The sequence below is a fragment of the Camellia sinensis genome, chromosome 7, assembly GCF_055761805.1.
Source record: "Camellia sinensis isolate YWXY chromosome 7, ASM5576180v1, whole genome shotgun sequence".
Classification (NCBI taxonomy): domain Eukaryota; kingdom Viridiplantae; phylum Streptophyta; class Magnoliopsida; order Ericales; family Theaceae; genus Camellia; species Camellia sinensis.
In genome coordinates, this window is record NC_138967.1 from 199337141 (window position 1) to 199346476 (window position 9336).

A 9336-nucleotide genomic window follows, 5' to 3' on the forward strand; every position below is an offset into this window, starting at 1 on the left:
CTCAAAGCAAGCTCTATATACATGCAAATGATCTCGGCATTCTTGCCAGATCCAAGTCAAAGACAAAGCAAAACAAGCTGGGAGCTTAATCACTGCTCCCGTTTCTCGAAAACACACTGGGTACCGTCCAGGACTATGCCGAGGTCCCGCTAAACAAAGTCAGGAAAAACCTGGGTTTTCCTTTGAAGAGTACGAAGAACATGATCATTTGAAAGATGGATGCAAGCTCACAACTTGTTACAAAAATATGAGTTTTCATGCCAAGAGTTCAAAATAGGGACCTGGGTACCCATACAAGAAGATTATGCAAGAATAAACACAAAAACATGGTTTTCGTTCCAACTTTCGGATCAAAATGAGATTTTTCTTCAAGAACACATGAATACTATCTTTCTCTTTCGAAACCAACTTCAAATCGATGCATGATATGCAACACAAATCCGATCATGCAATGCAGCTAGATAATCCATAACAACATTCAAAGTAGATCAAGAATCTTACCCCAAAGCTCGAATCTAACGGTTCAAGCCACGAAGATCAAGCTTGGAAGATTACTCTCACTCAAGAACTCTTCTTCCTCCTCTCTAGAGCTTCTCTCTCTAAAACAAAGATTTGAGACAAGAAAATGATTTGTTTCAGGGTCTGCCGGCTGCCTTAACAATCAGCTTGGACACGTTGCGTTATCGGGTTGGTTCAGCTCCAAAAAGGTGATTGATAGACAAGACAAGTCTCTGACAAAGCGTATGCTGCAAGCTCGGGTAAGACACATCGGCAACAAGATGACATCGGCTCAAATCAAGGATCTAGCAACAGGATAGAAAAACATCGGCTAGGGAGGACGACACTTGACTAAGCTGTGCCACACCTTGGCCGGAGTGTGCCACATCTCGGCCTAGGCCATACCTGCCCAAGGACAAGGTTCACTAAGTGCGAAGCATCTCGGCAATGAATGCCCGAGGTGAAGATGGGGTTGAACAAGATCTCAAAATAGTTCTAAGTACAAGGTTCAAAGGCGGACTAAGCTCAAGATGACCTCGGCTACGCACACACCGAACAAGGGACAAGATCACGCAAGTAATACTAACAAAACAAGGCAAACAAATCCTTCCAATTAACATAATAAAGCAAGACCATGCAAGAATGTATGCAAGTATGACAAGAGTAAGGTGAGGGTTGTTACAATGTAGTTAGCGATATCCGATCAATGTGATTTTTTATAGACATATAGTACTCGACGAGTTCTACACATTAAACTATTCAGATTATCAAAATAAGACCCGAGATGAGTCCCCATGAGCCGAACAACAGTGTGTTAAAATTGCATTCTAACTGTGCTACGAATTACTATGAATTTTTATTACAATTTCATTTTTCATTCTTTTATTTTTAAGATAAATGTTCCATCCCTCTATTTGGCCATTCACAATTGTACCTCTAAAATAATAAATACTATTAATTAATTAATTTTTGTTTCTCTTTTTTAAAATTATTTGTCACCTTATTAGATGTATAATTGAGAGTGATAAAATATGGGGATATCAGTTAAGCATTTTTAATTATGACAGTTTAAATATTTTTAGTCAAGTTACAATATCATTATTTCATTAGTTAGCATCTTTATATTTTCATCATTTTTTTTTAATTTTTTTGCCTCACTACTCTTAATTTTCGTTAGCTTTAATAATGATATAGGTCTATTTATCTACTACTATAGACAGGGAAAATTTTTATTTCCATGCACCTATTTATCTCAATGCACATTATTTGTTAGTGCACACATTTATTAATTTAGTTATTGATTAGTCTTCTTATTCCACACATTTTATGTTCCAATTATACCCTAACTTATATCTTTGTACGCATACCACCTACACCCTACTTCCACACACCTTTATCTATTCGATTAAAAGCCCTCTTCCACGTACCCGGTGTATGAAAATGATCCATTGAAGAAACAATGAAGACTCATTGACCTCCATTGAAGACCTATTGACATCTCCAAGACCCTGCATTTAACAACTCCATTAAAAACCCTCCATTGCATTCTTGAAGGTGCGGATCTCCCATCTATTTCAAAATCTTTTTATGCGTTATCATAGCTCAACTACATAGGTCTACAGAGATTTTGTCCCTAAAACGCCCTGAAATAAATGCCATAAATCGGCCCCAAACAACATATACACAATGACATGAACAAAGTAGTAATCTTTCATTAGTCAAAGTTAATTTACAAAAAAAATAACACATGCGATATACATTCATAAGCTCTACCCTGAATCTATAGCATGTGATACCAACTTAATGATCAACAAAATAAATACCCTAAAGGCTTACATCTTTCCAAGACTATACTTGGTTACAACAAAAGAGAGAGTCTTAAGCTCCATACATATAAAACCCTAGGCTTGTACAATTATTAAATACAGAATGACAAAACAGAGCCTTCAGCTCCCAGGTCCTCCCAAGCTAAGTCCTTGGAGGAGGCATGTCACTAGTATCTGAAAATAGTTTCCCAAGTAGGGTGAGCCAAAACCCAGTAGAAACAATTTAACACAATATATGAATATTAACAAAGATATAAGTATGATGCACATGTTCAATTTCCAAATGATAGATCTTTTACACCCTTTTTTCAAACCATGTTATGTCAAACTTACATCTCAATCCATTAGTTATACTGTGACGACCCCACCACGTATAATGATTAGCACTTAATTAATTAAGGAGATTTGAATTTCAATTGCCAATTATTCTAATTTAATATGAGATTTATGGAAATTATGCAGACTGATTCGTATATAATTCTATTGAGGATTTATTTTGGAATTAGAAATTGAAAGCCTAAATGGCTCAAGAGAGTACAAATGGTTTAATCTTGAGTATCGGACTATATGAGAGTTTAATTAAATATTTGATTCAGATTTATAAAATTGAGGTTTGATTAATTGGGTCCGAATTGGAGTTAATTAAGTTATGCGAATTATGAATTAAGATTATTATGAATTAAATTTATTTATGAAGTATTCAATTGAGGTATTCAATTGAGTATGTAATTTATTGACAAAGATTTTGAGTTTGATTTGAAATTGAAAGCCTTATTGATGTGAGAAACCAAAATTGAGGATAGAAATAAGTTTAATTTAATATTTGGAGCCTTTTGGAAGTTTGAATAAAAATTTGATTCAGAATGAGAAATTAAATATAATTAATTGCGTCTTAATGGAAGTTAAATTAGACTAATTAAATTATGTGGGACTTATGATTAGTTATGATTAATTAACTTATATGCCAATCAAGATGTATTAAGATCAAGTGTTGCCTAGTGAAATTAATTTTTAATCATAAATTGAATAATCTAATTGAGGGTGTAATGGGCGTGGCTGTAGTGAGCAAATTTGTGTATGTGTGTGCATGTGAGTAATGTGTTGGAATTCAAGGATGAGTGCACATGTGCAATGTAAAGAGTGGAATGTGTGCATTGTATTGATTTCTTTACGTAAAGAAGTGGGTTCATTTACAAAAGAAGCCGAGAGAGAGAGAGAGAGAGAGAGAGAGAGAGAGTTGAAGTCAAGAATGAAGAAGTGTGTGTGTGTGCTGGAAATAATGATGCATGCTCAAATGAAAAACTAAAGGAATAACAGAGGAAGTTAGAGAAAGTCAAAAATTCAAAAGGAGGCTTAAGAAGTCAATACCATTAGGTAAATATTTATCTTAATTCTTGTAGATAATTTAATTAAAAACTGAAATTAAGAAAGTTATGGAATCATTCTCATGAATTTTGTAAGAAATTGGGTTTTGATTTTGATTATTAACCCATGCATGTAATGCAATTTAAGAGATTGACTCAAATTAAACATATTTTGGAACATCTGTGATTATGAATTAAATTGAGGTTAAAAATTGAGTTAAGTTTAAGATTAAGGAAATAAGTTGGAAAGTAGTTAGTTTGAGTTTGATTTTGTCACTCTTCATAAATTTGAAACCCAACCTTACATGCATCATGGAATTTTAAGGTTTTGAGATTTTAATTCATGTTTTATGAGTTTGAATTTGGATTTGATATGAGGAAAATTAATAAAAATCTAAATCAGAGCAATTCAAGATTTTAATTATGGTTTGAGCTTGATTATATAGAATTGGTTGGATTTTGATAAACGTTTCATACATGCAAATGATTTTCTAAGAAATTTATAACTTTAATTTCATGTTTTGAAGGAAAATAGAAAAGAGCTTGAAGTCAATTTTATGTAATTAAAAAGGAAATGAAGAATTGGAGCTATGCTCAAGAAGTTAAATTAGAAATTAATTATTTTGGGTTTAATTTGGAATGTTATTGTTAAATTAAGCTCCATAAATTACATGTAACAAAGATTTATTGAAGATTGATCATGACTCATAATTATTTTCATGTTTTGTTGAAATTTTGCTTGAGTTTTGAACATGAAATTGAGTTTTAAAAGCTTAATTTATGTTTTAGAATTTATGAGTTTGAAATTGGGTTTGTGTAACAGCGCCCGCGTGGGGCCTCGTGCTACAGTTTGGACTCGATTTGTGTCACGGTTCTTAATCTGAACCAAAGAGTCCAAATCTGGCAAATCGTTTTGAGAAAAAAACAGATTTTTTTGAAAGTAGTGCCAAACATGGACTGCTTTGCCAGATACAGAGTCGCCACCTAAATATTTTAAAATGGGGAAATTTAGGAAACCCTGACTCGGTGCCGAAGGCCACATGTCCGTCATCACCGGAGTTGTCTCGGCTCGGGAGCTTGGGTACGATCGGGGAAGGTCAGCTATGAGCACCCCCTCTCGCCCGGTCCGAAGACTGGCCTCTACTAACCGTGATATCCGTTTTTGAAAACTTTATGTGTTCTTATTCCAATTGTTAGCTTAGAATCACTATGTTATGCGCACAACAAACAAGTATAGACCGAATCGCCCAAATTGGAAATAAAACATTTTATGTTCGTTTTGAAAATGGTTTGCTACTCGTAAGTAGGCTAAAATGCAGGTTTTGCCACCTTCAAGTGGGCTTTTGGAAAAGATGGTTTTGCCACTATCTAGTGGGCTTAAAAATCGCAGTTTTAATGCATTCTTCCAATTTAGGTAATTCAACCTCCATCCACAGGCATTCAAGCAGTTATATCATATAAGCATTTAGCCGCATGGCAAGCATACTGTCATGTTAACATTCACACGCATGCGAGATGCTAAAGCATAAAAGCTTACCTAGTACTCCGTGCCAAAATAATAAACTAGTTAGCAAACATGCATGATCCAAGTCCATGTTAAATGTCTAATGCATCGCATACAAAATGTTGCTAGAATAGGCTCGGCTATCCTAAACATGTCATGTGAAAATGCACAATTATCACATATTCACTTTTTGATTTGAAGTACGAATGCAGTTAGCGTGATGTACCGAGCCTAATGCATGTCAACAAATGCATGAGTGCACGCATACATAGCATAAGGTATGCTAAAATAAATGTGCCCTAATCTACCATCATAAGCAGGTAAATAAAAGGGAGAAAGAAGTGGGGGTTGGAAGACATACACACCACCCACACACACTTATTACAGATTTGCCCTCACTCGGAGGGACCAAATAAATATTACAAATTAATTAACTACGCAAGCTAATTAATATTACAAATTAACTAATTTAATTAACAAATTAAATAAATTAATTAAAACAGGAAAACGCCTCGGGAAGCGCGCCACCATGCATGGGCTGCCTCTGTTTTCCTTCCTTTCCTCCTCTGGAGGCTGTCAAAACCTCAGGGTTACATCCCTGGGCACTGGGGAGTACCACCGGCTGAGTGGGATCATCACCGGCACTGGCATGTGTCCATCGGCACAAAATTGGAGCTGTCGGCAGAAAAAGATTGCCGGCCGGCACCTTACACTGCCGGTCGGCAGAGAAAGCCTGTAGAACCTGCAACTGGCAGCAACAGAGGGCAAGGCAAAGCATGGCAGCACAATTCAAGGCATATATGCACCATTCACGTCCCTTATCATGATAACGACTCAAAGGGGCATGTGCCTCGATTCTCGGACCACCAATCGCGCATTTCCATGCATGATGGCCCAAGGAATCAAGTATGCAACTTTCATGTCAAATGAAATGCAAACCAATCAAACAAACTAAAGCCCAACCTCTATCACATGATCAAGAGGCAAGGCATGCATGCCAATGCAATGCAACCTAGGCATACGAGCTAAGGATGCAACATGCCGATACAAGCAAACATGCAAGGTGAGCATGCAAATAAGCAAGGGATGGTCTTAAACATGAATTAGGCAGCTCTAGTTAGGCCCAAAACAGTGGCCATAATATGAAAATGAAGTGCCTCGAAACGCGTGCACACGGGCACGCAAACCGAGGCAATGGCATACGCAATGCAATGGCTAAAACGGCATATAGAATGCAACATGGACTTATACTAACATGAGAGAACCTGAGCCACACTCACATAAGAGGCCGATGAATGAAAATGGAGTGCCTCGAAATGCGTGCACACGGGCACGCAAACCGAGGCAATGGCATACGCAATGCAATGGCATGGAAATGATATGAAAACATGCCAATGGGATTTCAGCAGCAAAATGAGGGGGCAAAACAGCCCCGAAATGAGGCGAAAGTACGCCCGATGCATGGAATTCCTCCCGAAATGCGAAATTAGGCACCCGAAGTGGCTTACAGCTATACAAAGCATGCATAATATGGACATGGAGCATGAAGACAGAAGCAAGAAAGCTCTGAGACAAGCATTTTTACAGTTTATGGCATGGCCAAACAGCAAGCAAAGATAGGGCTAAAATGGCATACAAAAACGGGCCTAAACATGAGATTATGAAGCAACTCACAGCTTCTGTCCCCAAACATGTTAGGGCCCTTCAACAACATTGAAGAGGGGCCCAAAATATGCACATTTACAGTTCACGGCAAGGCTCAAAAACAGATACAAGCATGGCAAACAATTTATGCAAGATTAAGGCCACAAAAGGGCTATAACATGAAGTACACAAAATATTCATCAAACAGCCAAAGACCCTAAATAAAACGTGTTCAGGAGGTCAAAATAAAGCCACTTTTAGTTCGGACCAAGGTCCAAAAACAGCAACATCAGGGGCTGCCAAGACATGCAAAAATGGGACCAAAAAGAGGATATAAAGGGGAGTACAACATGGACTTCCCAAACAGTGTTGAGCCCTTCTTCAATGTTGAAGAGGGGCTCAAAATAAGCCTATTTTAGGTTTACTACATTCCCAAAAACAGATTACACATAGGCCAAAAATAACATGCAAGATTAGGGCCTAAAGGAGAGATAAAGAAGGAAGTGCTAGCTACTATCCTCAAACAGCAAGAGGTCCTCAATAAAACATGAAGAGGACCTCAAAATATGATGATTTTAAGTTTAGGTCGGAGCCCAAAAGTGCAAGCAACTATGGCTTAGATATAGGCCAAAAAAATGCGCAAAAGAGGGAAAATGAGACTCACCCTTGTAGAACCAAACTTTAGCAACCTTTGGACTGAGTTTGGGAGCTTTTAGCCTCTGGAGGACAGCCTCAAGCTGCTGGAATAGGCGTTGGATGCCTTGTGCTATGAGTTGATGAAGAAATGACCCAAGAACAAGGGTATTTGATGGTTGAATGAGAGAGATATGGAGAGAGATGGAGGTTTGTATGTATGTATATCAGATATATATGGTATATCTCTGGTTTTTTTGCCTCAAGTCTCTAACCTAAACAAAGGAGGAGGAGAGGTGCTTATATAAGCAATGCTAAGCTTCTAAGACAAGCTTCAAAGGGTCAAAGGGGTTCAAGGCTTATTGGAGAAGCTTGGACAGCTGGTAGGCTTCTTGAGGAAGCCAAGAAAAGGGGTCAAGGCTTCCTCAAGAAGCCTTGAGCAAAGGGTGCAAGAAAAGGGGCCAAAGGTGTGCAAAGGGTGCAAAACAAGCACACATGCACGTGGGGGATCAATTCTGTGCATTCCAGCTGGAACAGCTGGAATCCACTCAATCTGCAGAATGCTCCGGAAGGTCGTCGGCTAGCAAAATATGCCGGTCGGCTACTTTAAATTGCCGGTCGGCACAATAAATGGCCGGTCGGCACAATAAATTGCCGGTCGGCACAAACATAGTGCCGATGGGTGGCCGGTGAGGTCAAAAAAGTGCCGGTGGATGTCCAGATTGAAGCCCCGGAAGTTATCTTTCCAATGGCGCAAACCTTGCATTAAAATTCCTTCTGTGCAAAAAGTTATGCCCTTTTCCGTGAAGCCGCGCAGATTCGATCCAACCGGGATGATGCCCGACTTCAACTGATCATATCTCCCCCACCCGGACTTGGCTCTAGGAGATTCTTGAGTGAAAAATGAAGCCCCGGAAGTAAGCTTTCCGACGGTGGTGGCCCCATAGCTAAACTCCAAGTGTACAGATAGATAAGCCCGATTCAGCGGGGGCTGCTCGACTCGCTTCTACCCGGATTCATGCCGAACTTCTCCCAAACTAGTTTTCTCCTCTCCTTTCCTCTTTTCTTCAACTCCAAAACCCTAAACAAAGTGTTTTGAAATATTTGCCTCTCTTCTAGCTGAAGAAACTGATTCTTTGCCCTGCACATCTCTCAACACCGAGCAAACCATCAGTAGTGCCCAAGTCTTAAGGGCGGTCAAAAATAGGGTGTCTACAGTTGCCCCTCTTTGACAGAACTCGAAAGTCATAACAATGACGGGAGTGAATGTCAAAGCCCAGAGACGACCCATTTTTGACAAGGCCGAAGACTTGGACAAACAAAACAAAATATCGATAAACAAATGGTTGCGCCCACAGGCTGCCTACGTATCCCTTTGCAAGGAATCAAACCAGCGTAGTTCAGGGGCAGGATGCGAATGATATGCAAAAAGACTTTGATAATTGGACTTATACGCCACGCGAAGCTGGTTTTGAAAGTTGGACTTATACGCTACGCGAAGCCGGTTTTGAAAGTTGGACTTATACGCTACGCGAAGCCGGTTTGAACATTGGACTTATATGCTACGCAAAGCCGGTTTGTAATTGGACTTATACGCTTTCGCGAAGCCGGTTTGATAAAACAATGCAAGTGGAATGTGCGTGACAACGCAAGTGAAGAGGTGTGCATGACAATGCGACCTAAGATGAATTCCAAACACACTGAAATTGTGTGGGGAAATGGGACAGGGAGAAACATAGGGACATATCCCGGTGTTTCGGAATGGTGTGAGCATTGGAACGTATTCCGAACGCTTTTAACTGAAGAGGGAGAAACATAGGGACGTATCCCAAGGATTAGGGACGTATCCCAAAGGTTAGGGACGTAA